Here is a 14367-nt window from a genome sequence, read left to right on the forward strand (position 1 = left end):
ATCTTGTACAACATAACACATGCAGATCACATTATCTTCAAAAAGTAGTTAAACAATATGGCGTGTCTCATTCAGTTAATTTCAAGAAACATTAATAAGCAGATATATGTCTTATCTGTTCCTATTTCATCTTTTAATTCAATTAAACTTACAGTGTTTGCTTTCTTCTCCAACTACAAGCAGAGCTCAGAAATCTGAATGGACGTTTAGTGGAGTTTTTTATTGGCAATTTCATGAATCTTAATTAAAAATATGCTGGACTCTTGCATAAGATCTAGAAAAAAAACACCCCAGCATCTCACAAGGAAGGTGCTTCTGATCTTTTATGTTAAATTTAATTAGTGTTAAATTTTGTTAATTACTCACTGAAAAGCAGCCTCAGCTGCTCACCCATCGTATTGACACAGGGCAGCTGTATTCACTTCCATACAACATATCAATTTGTATTGTTATGATCTGGAAAACAATTGTGGTCTGTATTTGGGTATGAAGATGGTCTAAGTTTCAAACATTAACCTCAGCTCTGCTCTCTCTGCGACATCTTCTGCCACTTCACAAGGTTCTTTAATCATCTCTGTTTGGCTTAATTTTTAATTTATCATGATGGGATTGTGATGAAATTTCTGCCATTGAAGAGAGTCCTAGTCCAGCTCCATTACAAGGGTCCTAGGCACAACGGTAACATACATGAATAACAGTGAAATCTGGTCCCCCACTCTAACATAATTGTAATAAGTTGTGAGAACTTCCAACATCTCTGTATAGTTTATAGTCAAAAAAATCCTCTAGGATTGCACAGCCTGTTCTGCCACTTCTTGACCAATACTAAACACCACTTTGCCTATCAACCAAAAAAGATTGTCATAGTTGCAATCCAGCTGGTAACAACCAAACCACACAGCCACTCACTCACTCTTCCCCACCTCCACAGGAGGAGAACCAGGAGGAAAAAGCAAAGCTTTGTGGATTGCGATAAGAACAATTTAACAGAACAGTACAAGGAGAGAATAAACAGTCATAACAACAGCAAAAGAATACACAGAACCAGTGATGCCTTGAGCAACTGCTCACCACCCAGAGCTTGATGCTCAGTCCTGGTGGAACAGCTGCAATTCCTGCCCCAGAAGCTGTCCTTATACACTGAGCATGAAGTCAGCATAGTATTGAACAGCCTGGCCACAGCCCTCACAGTGTCTGGTGAAAATTAACCCTATCTCAGCCAAACCCAGGACACCATCCACCCCTTATTCTATATCATCTATGTCATGCCCAGATTATACTTGTTCCAATTATTTACCAACGTTTTTCATGTCATTGATCACGTGTGTATACACACACACACAGATATTATTCCCTTAGTCAACAGGCCATCCCTTTAACCTGTAGATTGAGTTAATTTAGTGCATGACTTCAGGCTCCATGTGCTGTAGCAGTCTTTCAGGTTTCCTGTTCAGATGACATCAACCTACTGCTTCATACACCCACATCAGCTTTTCCATTCCCAGCGCTGGGTGTGTCTCCTGAATCAGATCACTGCTTTCTGAAGAGAACACTCAGGGCAAAGGACTACATGAAAACACTCAAGGCATAACAGCAGATTTCACAGTAACATGAATATAGAAGGCACTTGGCAAGGCAGACTCACAAATCCATACGCTGTTAAATGAAGTGCTTGTGCTAAAACTGGCTCTGGCACTCCAGTGCCTTTGCAATGGGACAAAGCCCTGAGTCGTCATGACAAAGTGGTGGTTACAGAGTGGATGAACTTCCAGTAGCAATGGTGAAATCAACTTAATAATTAAAGTAATACTATTTAGTTCACTGGCTATTCTCACCCAAAATCAAATCCCCCTGAGGTATGCATCAAACTTCCCCATCCTTCCGCATCACCTGTCGAGAGCACTCTTGATCCCTTCTGGCATTACTCCTGCATCAGCTGTTTCATCTGAAGCTGAATAAAAATGAGGTTAAGCTTTTCATGTTCTTCTCTAGCTGTTGCTTCTGCTAATGTTTTTGTTGCTGCTCTTCTAGTTTTTCAAATACTAATACCAAACCAAGTTCAATTAACAATTCAGATATGATTACCAGGCTCAAACTAGTATCATTTGTACCTTTTCCATAATTATATCTATCTGCACTAGCACTGGCAGCTTCTAATTCATTATTATTATCATGCAATAATGCATTATTATCAGCAGCAATCTCTGTTATTATTATTGTTATACTTATTGCAGTCAGAATCTGTCTTTGAAGACTGCCTGTTACTGCTTTTAACAGTATCTTGATAGGCTTCTTAATGAGGCACAAGACAAAAGATAGGCAATGAAATGAGGCTGGACTAATTATAGGAAAATGTGAAAATAACTGCAAATTTGGACAGTTTCCTACTGAAGTTTTCCATTGTCCCCAGTCTGTTAGTCAGTATTTCCTTCCATAAGAGTTCTCATTTCTAGATGTTTTAAAGAAGCCACTTAACGAATCACAATTATTATTAATAAATACCATCTATATGCAATATTTGCCAGGATCCTTGCATCAAAGAAATTTATATTAACCTGACACTTGACTTTCTCATATTCTGCTAAGTTAATTGAACAATCCATACTCCATGCAATCAAAGCAATTTGGAGCACCATGTTACTCTTACAAGTTTTGTATACTAAATGTCACAAGAAATATTTCACAAATGAACACTTCTTTTCTGCTCAAGTGCCATCAGCTTGCACTCAGCAATTCCAGCAAAGAACATTCATACACCAAAAAGTAAAACCTGCAAGGAGTACTTTTATCATGCAACACAGTTTAATTAGCCCACATCCTCCATCTATGAATTTTGACACTGCATAATACTTCTGAAGAGATTGGCTTGTCAGCATCCCCTCTAGACTACTTATAATTGAATTACTTAGCTAAAAGTAGCTGAAAATTAAAACAAAAATTAAATTCTATAGCATGCAGACTAATTAGAAGCTGACTCCTAGTGTTTTTCAGGAGGTTTGTCATAGGAAGAAATTAATACTTTTTTACTTTAGTTTAAAATTAAATCCATACCAGCCTCTCTGGACAATCCAGTTCAAAGAAAAATGTCCATTTTGCATAACAACTCTACTTCAAAGATAGACATTTGTTGCAGTACAGAACACAAATTCATTCACATATTTCAAATACCTTTCCTCATTACTTGTTGGGAAATCTAAATGCAAAAGATGGGGGTTTTTACCCCTTATGGACTAGGAATTTGTAGCTTCAGACTATGATTTTGTTTCCATGCTCCTTTCAGATGGGAAAACTTCTACACCACATCAATAATATAATCATACCTTTATGTTTCTCTTGTTACAAAGAATTGAAGCATTACATTGTCTTTTACCAGCCTTCTTGCTAGGGCAGAATACAGAAGGATGTGTTTCTAGCTACAATAATTACCTTAATTTTGTAGGAACAGAAGATTGCTGTGTAATCGGCTATTACTAATGCAATTACTCTGAAGAAATGGCTCACAAAGAGATGTGTCAGGGGTGCTCCTACATCAGCATAGATCAAAGTAATTTAATAATGAATCATATTTGGTCTCTGAAGTGGGTAATACTGAATGGCAAAGATCCACATTCTAATGAAGATTTACCAAAGCAGTATTTTGGGTATAAATCATAGAATAGAAGTGTTTCAGCTGGAAGAGACCTTTAAGATCATTGAATCCAGCCTTTGTCCCAGTCCTATCAACCACTAGACCATTTTCCTAAGTACAACATCCAACCTTCTCTTGAACACCTCCAGGGATGGTGACTCTACCACTTCCCTGGGCAGGTGGTTCCAATGCCTGATAACCCTTTCAGTAAAGAAATACCTCCTAATATCCAGCCTGAACTTTCCCTGGCATAACTCAAGGTTGTTTCCTCGTGTTCTATTGCTTGTTGCTAGGGAGAACAGACTGACCCTTGCCTCCCTACAACTTCCTTTCAGGTAGTTGTAGAGAGTGATAAGGTCTCTCCTCAGCCTTCTTTTCTCCAGGCTAAACAGCCCGCGATCCCTCAGCTGTTCCTCACATGAGACATCCTCCAAATCCTTTACTAGCTTGGTAGCCTGCCTCTGGATCCTCTCCAGCACCTCAGTGTCCTTCTTGTAGAGAGGGGACCAAAACTGGACACAGTATTCAAGGTGCAGCCTCACCAAAGCTAACTACAGGGGAATAATCACCTCCCTCCTCCTGCTGACAACGCTGTTCCTGATACAAGTCAGGATGCCACTGGCTGCCTTGGCCACCTGGGCACACTGCTGGCTCATGTTCAGCCTCTGGCAATCAACACTCCCAGGTCTCTCTCTGCCTGGCAGCTTTCCAGTCATCAGCTCCATCAGCTTCCTAGGCACTGAAGTCAAACTGACAGGCTTGTAATTTCTCAGATTTTCCTTCTGTCCCTTCTTATACATGGGTGTTACATTGGCTGACTTTCAATCAGACGGGATCTCCCTCGTACTCTAGGATGTATCCTGTCCGGCCCCATAGATTTGTGTATATCAATGTGGAGCAGCAGGTCACTGACCATCTCTTCCTGAATTGTAGGAGGGATATTTTGCTCCTTGCCCCTGTCTCTTGGCTTGGGAGGCTGCCTTTCCCACTGGAAATGCTCCTATTATTAAAGACTGAGGCAAAGAAGGCATTAAGCACCTCAGCCTTATACTCGTCTTATTACCAAATTTCCATCTGGATCTGGTAGGGGATGGAGCCTCTCCCTGGTCTGTCTTTTATTGTTAACGTGTTTATAGAATCTTTTCTTATTACCCTTTACCTCTAAAACCAGGTTGACTTCTAGTTGGGTTTCTGACCTTCTAATTATCTCCCTGCATAACCTAACAACATTCTTGTAGTCACTGTGAGTGGTCTGCTCCCTCTTCCAGAGGCCATAAACTTGCTTTTTTCCCCCTGATTTTAAGCCGAATCTCCCTACTCAGCCAGGCCAGTCTTCTTTGCTTCTGGCTCATCTTATGGCATGTGGGGATGGCCTGTTCTTGGACCTTTAGGATTTCCTTCTTAGAAAGCATCCAGCCTTCCTGGACTCCTATACCCTTCAAAACTGACTCCCAAGGGACTATCAAGTAACCTCCTGAACAAGACAAAGTCTGCCCACTGAAAGTCCAAAGTGCCAGCTTTGCAGTCCCGCCTCCTAACATCTCTATGAATAAAGAACTGAATAATTTCATGGTCAGTGTTCCCCAGATGGCCTCCAACTGCCACATCCTCCACAAGACCTTCTCTGTTCACAAACAAGAGGTTCAGCAGGACACCCTCCCTGCTCGGCTCACTTGCCAGCTGTGTGAGGAAGTTATCCTCCACACAATCCAAGAACCTCCTGGTTTGTTCCCTCTCTGCTGTGTTGTATTTACAGCAGACACCTGGGAAGTTGAAGTCCCCAACATGAACAATGGCAAGTGACCATGAGATTTCTCCCAAGTGCTTACAGAATGATTTGTCTACTTCACTACTCTGATTGGGATGTCTGTAGCAATTGGCCTTGCCCCTTAACCTAATCCAAACACTCTCAACCCTGTCATCGTTACACTTAAGTTCTGAACACTCATAACAGTCCCTAACACACAGGGCCACCCCATTACCTCTCCTTAACTGTTTATCCCTCCTGAAGAGCTTGTAGACATTGACTGTGGCACTCTAGTCATGTGAGGTAGCCCACGATGTTTCTGTGATAGCCACCCTGTCATAGCTTTCCTGTTGCATCATGGCTTCAAGCTCCCTTTTTGTTGCTCATAGGGCACTGGCATAGATGCACTTCAGATGAGATAATGATCCCAACACCTTTATGTGAGTGTGGGGGCCATTTCCTACCACATCCTTCTCAGGTGTTTCTCAGACTTCTAGATGCCTCTTCATTTCTCATTATATGTCTATCCCTTGTATCCACTAGGAAGGCAGTGGCTTCACTAGCACACTATCCTATGAGTCCTGGCACGCTTCCCTTGGGCTTATTCATAGCAGGCCCAGCTATATCCCCTTCCCCTTCAAAACTAGTTTAAAGTTCTATCAATGAGCCCTGCTAACTCCTGCCCCAGAGTCACTTTGCTGTCAGCAAGCGAGGTGTCTTGTATATCCACCCATGATCAAAAAACCCAAATCCCTGTCGATAACACCAGTCCTGGTGGCACACCATTCATCTGGTGGCACTTCCTGTTAATTCCCTCATTCATCCCTGCCTGTGGAGTGAGAGAACACCACCTGTGCTCCTGATCCCTTAAGCAGTTGCCAAGTTCCTAAAATCCCTCGTCATTGTTTTTGGGCTTCTAGTAGCCACTGCGTCACTACCCACTGGAAATATCAACAACAGATAGCAATCTGAAAGCTTCACCAGGGTGGGAAGTTTGTGCAATATGTCTTTAACCCGTGCCCCAGGGAAGCGGCAGGCTTCTCTATGAAGTGGGTCCAAACAGCACTGTCCACTTCAGGAGGGAGTCAAACACAACAATGCCACATCTAGGTTTCTTTTTGGAGCCAGTGTTGATCCTTGGTCTAGGGTGACTTGGTCTTGGTGGCGCTTCTGACCTGGGTGAATTGATGCTGCATGCTTGCATGAGAGCTCTGTCTGGGTTCCCACATTTTTCTGGTGTTAACTTTCCCACGAGTGGTCACCATGGCTATGATTCTATGATTCTATGATTCTATGGCTACTTCCTGTGAGGGAGTGATGTCCACTAACAGAATTAGCTTGTTATTAGGGAAGAGGGACCAGTTAGTACCAACTGAACTTACGTCTTGTGACACACCTCTTTTCTCTGTTTTTGCTCTGTGCACAGACAAGTCGAGACAGCTGGACCTGCCCACGTGACTATCCTACCAAACTGCCACAGCATACCCAGAGGGCTCACCCATGGCCCCTGGGCTCGACCTTACTCTGTGTGCAGGGATCAGTGACCCCTGGGCTCCTGGGGCATTTCAGTAGCCCGTGGTGACTGCAGCTCCACCTGAGCCTGGCCTGCCTCTCTTGTGAGAGACGCTGATGCTGACAGGGACGAGTGCACTTGCCTCGAGGCTCCCGGCTTTGGGAAACTTCCCTGCGCTCGATCTGCTGATCTGCCCAGGGACTGACTGTCCCCGATGGCTGCTCTCAGCAACTAAACATATGATATGCTTACATATAATATGCTACTGGGTTTTGCAAATTCACTGTACACCTTTTCCCAAATATGTTAGCAGTATTTCTATAATTTATGTTTTAGTACATGTTCTATAATTTATATTCTAGATCCATCTGGGATCAGGGTCCTGTTCTACTCAGGGCCTGATATTCCTTATTCTTTCTAAAGGTCAGACTCAGAATTTGCTAAAGTAAATGGAGTGACTTTGGATGGGTTATGGACTAAGCCCTAAATAACTGTCTGACTAAAGGAAAACAAGGGGGAGCGAGGAGCCCTGTCATCCCACTTCTGAGAGCCCTAATTCAAGAAGGTCTTTGACAACATGTTTGACTTTATTATTGGATATTCACTCATATATTTTCCTGAATCAAGGCCATGGAAAGTGAGTGAATCTCTCAAGACCAGCTGTGAAGCATGTAGTAGAGCTATGAAGCTATGAGCTATGAAGAACTCAGGTCTCTAAAGTCCTTCCTTCAGTCTCTTAGCCACAAACGACATCATCCCTGAAAACAGAGCTCTGTGGTGTGCAATTAGTAAACTTATTAACTATTTGCATGATTCCAAAGGCCTGTCTGACATAGCTTAATCAGTTATTGACTATGATTTTAAAGAAGCACTGTAATGAATAAGTAGCATGAAGTATGCCATGGCAGGTTGCCATGTTACAAGAGCTGGAAGGAAGGCCATTGGTGTACATTTGACCACATGCTCTATTAATTGATTCCAAGTAGCTCTACAGAATAAGCTGACTAACCATCTGCTTTACCCTAGATGCAGAAATACAGAGTACCAAACATACACAGAGCTGTTACAACAAGAAGTACAGTCATTCTTTTTTTCTCTTTTATTCCTGCAAGTGAAAAAAGTAAACTAAAATCACCTGAACACAGGGATTAAATGACAACACTGAAGTTTTATCATGGAACAACTACTAATACTGTAAGTGCAGCAAACCAGAGTTCACTGAATATAATAATTTGATATCAATATGACGCTCATGATTTTCCATAATCAGTATTTGCTAAGGTATGCATACAGAAGGCCAGACACACATCCTGCCAGGGTTAACCCAGCAGGATGTGAGAAATTGACAGATACTACAGACAATGGAAAGGGGAAAATCACCTGGCCAAACTCAACCTGCAGCTAAATTAACAGGACAGTTAACAGGAGAGATTTCTAGATATAAAATATTGAAAAGGGAATATCGGGAAGTCCCTTTGTTTGAAGACTGAAAAGACAGTGTAAAGGCATGTGATGACTTGCTGTGGTCACTGACAAAAGCTGAAACTACCATTCAAGGATGAACAGCCTATCCCAAACAAAAAAAAAATACAAGACCCAAGCCCTAGTACAACTGGGAACAATGTTAAAAGTGTAAAATGGGGACAAGCTGTTTATTTGAGAGTGAAAAATGAGGTACATTGCTTTACAGGTAAGTCTTACAGTAAATCTTTGAATTGTTAGAACATGAAAAAAACAGATGATCCTCACAGATCATCCTCTGTCTCATGTGGTTGAAAACTCTTGCATGTTTGATTAATTCAGTTCCGAGCATTTAGACAAGGGAATTTAATATCTCTAGGAAGGTGAACACGCACTGTCCGTATTTTGACTCAGTGTCTGTTAGTGTTCACTATTTAGGGGTTCTAACAATGACATATCAAGAAGAAGTAATATTTTTTTGGGATGCCATTGGTGATTAGCAAAAGCTCAGAACTATGAGATTTGTGCAAGGGACATATGGCACCATCTACTGTCTTTCCTTTCAAAATCCCTGCAATTTGCCAATACAGAGACACTCAAAGCCTTCTACCACAGATGTAATTTATTGTCTCCAGGAAATCTATTTTTCGTACGTAATTTTTGAAGTACTGTTTTTAATAGCTTAAGATTCCTGGCTCACACTAACCTACTGGAAGACCATACCTTAGTCTTTGAATGGTCAGGAAAACTTAAATTACATTCCAATTTTAAGTTATACCTTATCATTTATCTTTAACACCTTCTAGCTCTCTTTGATATTTATTGCCTGAATTTATTTACAAAGAAGAATCATATCTTCTCAAAGCCTTTATTTGCCTAGGCTAAATCAAACACCTTTGTTCTCTCCGTGTAAAGACAGATATTCCATTCTCTCATTTGTCCCAGGAGCCTGAGAACTGCAGCTGTTACAAATTAAGTTTAATGTTCTTGAGCACACATGACTAGAACTGTACGCAGTATTCACCTTTTGATTCACCACATAATTCACATCTTTTCTTTTTTCTCCCCTTTCTCACTGCTTTGCTCCAGCTGACATTCTTTCCAAGGTCTCTTTCTCACACCTCCATTTGCATTCATGTTCCTCCATCCTGCTCTATTAAAATTGAGGGTCTTTTGACATTTATTCTTTTCTTCTTTTGTTCATATATGTCAGCTTCTCAAATAGACCAAGGGTCTCCTGTCAGAATGTGTAACAATTGTTTAAAGCTCTACATTAAAAGAGAAGTTGACTAAATTTGACGACACCTGCTCTAGAAGGGAAGAAGTCCAAGCCCAAGTAATAGGGAAGGCATCAGATAACAACTTCCAATTTTTATGTAAAGATCTCATGGAGTGGATTGTATTCTGTTTTGCTTCTCTCATTATACATATACAAATACATGTACAAAATACAGTTACATAATTTTTCTTCTGCATCAATCCATACCTCTAAATAAGATCTCACATGCCACATTACAACATCCTTCAGCTGAACTGCATGATTATGAGTTGAGAGAGACCTCTTAGAAGTGTATGAACTTCTCAGTTTAAGAGACCTCTCTGAAATTATTTTAGTGTGTTGATCCCTGGTCTCTACATTGAAGATCTTGACAACAGTTTACCAAGCCTTTAGAGTACTCTGATCTACCCATAGGTAGAAAATAAAATAGAAAAACGTTGATGACAACATTTGCTTTAAGTAACTTTGTAAACGTACCCATCAAAGTAATCTCTATCCTTATCTATTTTTAAAACATTAGAATTTCTTGTTATTTTCACATGAGACTGACACATTTCCAGTTTCAAAAAGTCTTTGTGTTTTATCTGTAAGGTACAATTGTAAGCAGTTTATGGAGTTATGAATCCATGGGCCTGCCTGTTTTTAATTACTGCTTTTTTCCCTCAGAAAAATGAATATCAGGTATTTCTCATATATAATAATTTCATATTCAGAAATGGAAAAAATACAAAATACTGTAAAAAGAAAATAATATTCATTGCCAAGAACAGGACAATAGCTGTTATAAAGAGAACTGTCCATGTCTCATCTCTTAGCTTTCGTTAGCTTTTCCTTTTCCTTCTTATTTATTTATTTGCCAGGGTCAGAGTTGCTTTTGTTAAGCAAAGCAGCAGTGACTGAAGGCAGTTCTGCTTAGTTCTTGTCCATGTAAAGCCACTGAAGAAGTTCCATTCATTAGTACCTAATTTCCAAGATCCATGTATGAAACAGAATGGAAAATCATCAACTTATTTGAAAAGCTATTTTCTCCCTATGATTGTACCTACATGTTCCAGCTCTATTTAGTTGAAGATTTTCTTCTCAATCTTGTCTATACAGCTGCCGAGACAATCAGGATTGGATTTCTGGCACCTTTTCCTCAAGACAGTTTTCACCGTTGTTATGAGACCTAACCTTTCTTTAGTACAAAAGCTCTACACTGAGGTAAGGAAACTGATAAGCATATTTCCTACCTCTTTCAAGAAGAAATCTGTGGCTGTTTCAATGTTATTTTCAAATAACTTCACCACTGACTGCAAAAAGCATTACTCGTAAGAGCACAAAGCTAGTTTTAGCTTTCTTTATTGATCATATAACCTTCTTTGACAGAGTTTTTCAGTTTGTTAACAATTACAGAAGTTGCTTCTGCTAGGCTTGTCTGTTACATTATATTTTACTAACTACTGCTTTGCATTTATTTTTTGTTTTCAGAATATAATTATAATCCCAGTCACCATAGAGCCCAGGAGTGTTTTTCAAGACTAAGTTTATATTATCCGTAATATAAAAAATATTAAATAAAATTGCTTTTACTGCTCTATTATGTAAAAGACAATTAATTTCAGCTTTTTTACATCTAGTAGTTCATTTTTTTGTTGCTTCAGTGTAAACTATTATACATTCCAGTGCTTTGCATTTTTTATTATCAAACTGATACTAATTTCTTTTAGGCCTGTCTCATTTATAGAGTAACTCAAAATTTATGCAGAAACCTTCCCTTAAGACTTCTTAGCTGGCACCTTGGCTGAATGTCTCAACACTATGTATATAAAGTTTATCAGAGAAGAGAGCCTAAGGATGTTGCTCAAAGCTGTAACTGAAGTGCTATTAATTCATTTCCCTTAGGCTATTTGTGTCTCTCCCCTGTACTCCCACCCTTCACTTCTGGTGGTAGAATATTCTTATCTTTCCCATTCTACTTCCATTTAAAATTATTTCTTTCAGTTTTCCCTGTATTTTTTTTTGTCTTTAATTATTTTCCAGCCTCTTGCCTAGACAAAACCTAGGCATGTCTCCTGATCTGTGTATTCAAAATAATATACATCTCAAGGTGAGACTGTATTAAATTCATTTTTTCAAGGATTCTTGATTGGTAGCAGAGTGGATGTGTCTGTGACACTCAGACATCTCAATAGAAGATCTTGATAAAAGTATTTATCAGTAAAGCATTTGACACTGCCTCCCACAGCATCCTCGCAGCAAAACTGAGAAAGTGTGGGCTGGATGATCAGGTAGCGAGGTGGATTGTTAACTGGTTGAAGGGAAGAAGGCCAAGAGTGGTGATCAATGGGGCAGGGTCTAGTTGGAGGCCTGTATCCAGGCCTATATCCCTCAAGGGTTGAAAATATTCATTAATGACCTTGATGAGGGAACAGAGGGCACTGTCAGCAAATTTGCTGATGATACTAAACTGGGGGAAGTGGCTGACACACCAGAAGGCTGTGCTGCCATTCAATGAGACCTGGACAGGCTGGAGAGTTGGGCAGGGAGAAATCTAACGAAATTCAACAAGGGTATGTGCAGAGTCTTGCACCTGGGAAAGAATAACTCCATGTACCAGTACAGGTTGGGGAATGAACTGTTAGAGAGTAGTGTAGGGGAAAGGGACCTGCGGGTCCTGGTGGACAGCAGGATGATCATGACCCAGGAATGTGTCCTCATGGCAAAGAAGGCCAGTGACATCCTGGGTGTATTACAAGGGCTGTGGGCAGTAGGTCGACAGAGGTTCTCCTCCCCCTCTATTCTGCCCTTGTGAGACCACATCTGGAATATTGTGTCCAGTTCTAGGCCCCTCAGTTCAAGAAGCACAGAGAGCTGCTGGAAAGAGTTCAGCACAGGGCCACCAAGATGATTAGGGGAGTGGAGCATCTCCCTTACGATGAAAGTCTGAGGGAGCTGGGGCTCTTTAGCTTGGAGGAGACTGAGGGGTGACCTCATTAATGTTTACAAATATGTAAAGGGAGGGTGTCAGGAGGATGGAACCAGGCTCTTCCCAATGATGGCCAATGATAGGACAAGGGCCAATGGGTATAAGCTGGAACACAAGAGGTCTCAAAGAAATACAAGGAAGAATTTCTTCACTGTGAGGGTGACGGTGTACTGGAACAGGCTGTCCAGATGGGTTGTTGGATCTCCTTCTCTGGAAACATTCAAAACTCATGTGGACGAGTTCCTGTGTGACCTACTCTAGGAGGTTCTGCTCTGGCAGGGAAGTTGGACCAGATGATTTTTCAAGATCCCTTCCAACCCTTAAGATTCTGTGATTCTAACAGTTCCTCTTAAGATGTATTTGTATTTTTCTTATACTCCCCCGAGATTTTTAATCTTAATTTGCAATTCTATTCCTAATGGTTATTTTTAATCCATACTCATGTCACCAGTCCTAGCTCTAGTTTCTCATTTACTAGTGTTAATTCTACTGAACCTGACCTCCATCATGAATTTTAGTGATTTAATTTCTGAGACTTGATTCCAAGGCATGATTTAGCAATACAAACTGACGTCTTCTTAATGTTCCTTCCTACTGAATAAAATTTTAAAATAACATGCAGTCACACTTCTTGTTCTGGAAAGAATTTTTCATGAATCAACATGATATAGAGAGTATCTTTATTCTTTTTAGCATAAATGTCAAACATATCTAAGCATGTATTATTAATTTGTCTAAAATGTCTAAAGAAATGTCTAAAAACAAAGAGCACTAATTTTTATATAATCTGTCAATTCAGTTAGATGACATAGAAAATGTCTACATAAGAAAAATGAATAACCAAACAAAAATTGTTCCAAACTTTAAGGGAAACTGAATTGCAAATGTATGATTCAGCAAATTTCCATCCTAAATACTATGAATATAAAAGATCACAAACTCTTGTACCTAACAATGGAAATAGAAGTCATCTTCCTCCTATTCTTTATGAGGGTCACCTGTCTAACAAATCTAATGTTGAATGAAGTGTGGTGTGAGGGGTTTTTTCCAGCAGTAAATACCAAACCTCCTGACAACATTGCTCTCTTTTCCAAAAATAGTACATCTGCAGACAGCAGAAAGTAGTTGCCAAAACAGAGAAGATCAAATGCTAAACTTAGTAGATTTGCCTATTACCACTGGAAATAGAATTGTTTCACAATTCATAAAATAATCAAACTAAGATAGCAAATTCTTACTCAGTTTTTACTGCATCTTCATTCACATAAGCATCCAGCAAAGTAATTTAAACTTACTTTTAATAAGAATCTAGGTAAAAAATGAAGAGCCAGCTCAGAAAGCCCTAACTACAGAGGAAATCTGTCTTACTGGAAAATATAATAAGCTTTCTACAGGATGAAGTTTTTTGGAAAAATGCTGGATGGCATGCCAGTTTCACTCACACCAGCAAAATTCAGAAAGTATTCAGCTGAAGTCAATGAAATTATTCCTATGAAAGATCAAAACAAGATGATTAAGTAGAAAAATCGTAGACCTCGGTAACATATCAATATTAATACTTTATAATACATTGAATGTTATTCATTTTTCAGTCCTTTAGATTTTAATTATCCATGCAGGATTTGGGATAAACATCTCCCAAATTCCTCCATGATCATCTGCTCAGCTAGATAGACAGAGTAACCTCTTTTTTCTGCCTCTTCAGCTTGCTGCAGGAGATAAACACATATTGCTTTCACCTCTTCCCGAGATATATGTACAGCTGGTTGCC

This window comes from Colius striatus, chromosome 7, assembly GCF_028858725.1.
Source record: "Colius striatus isolate bColStr4 chromosome 7, bColStr4.1.hap1, whole genome shotgun sequence".
NCBI classification, from domain to species: Eukaryota; Metazoa; Chordata; class Aves; order Coliiformes; family Coliidae; genus Colius; species Colius striatus.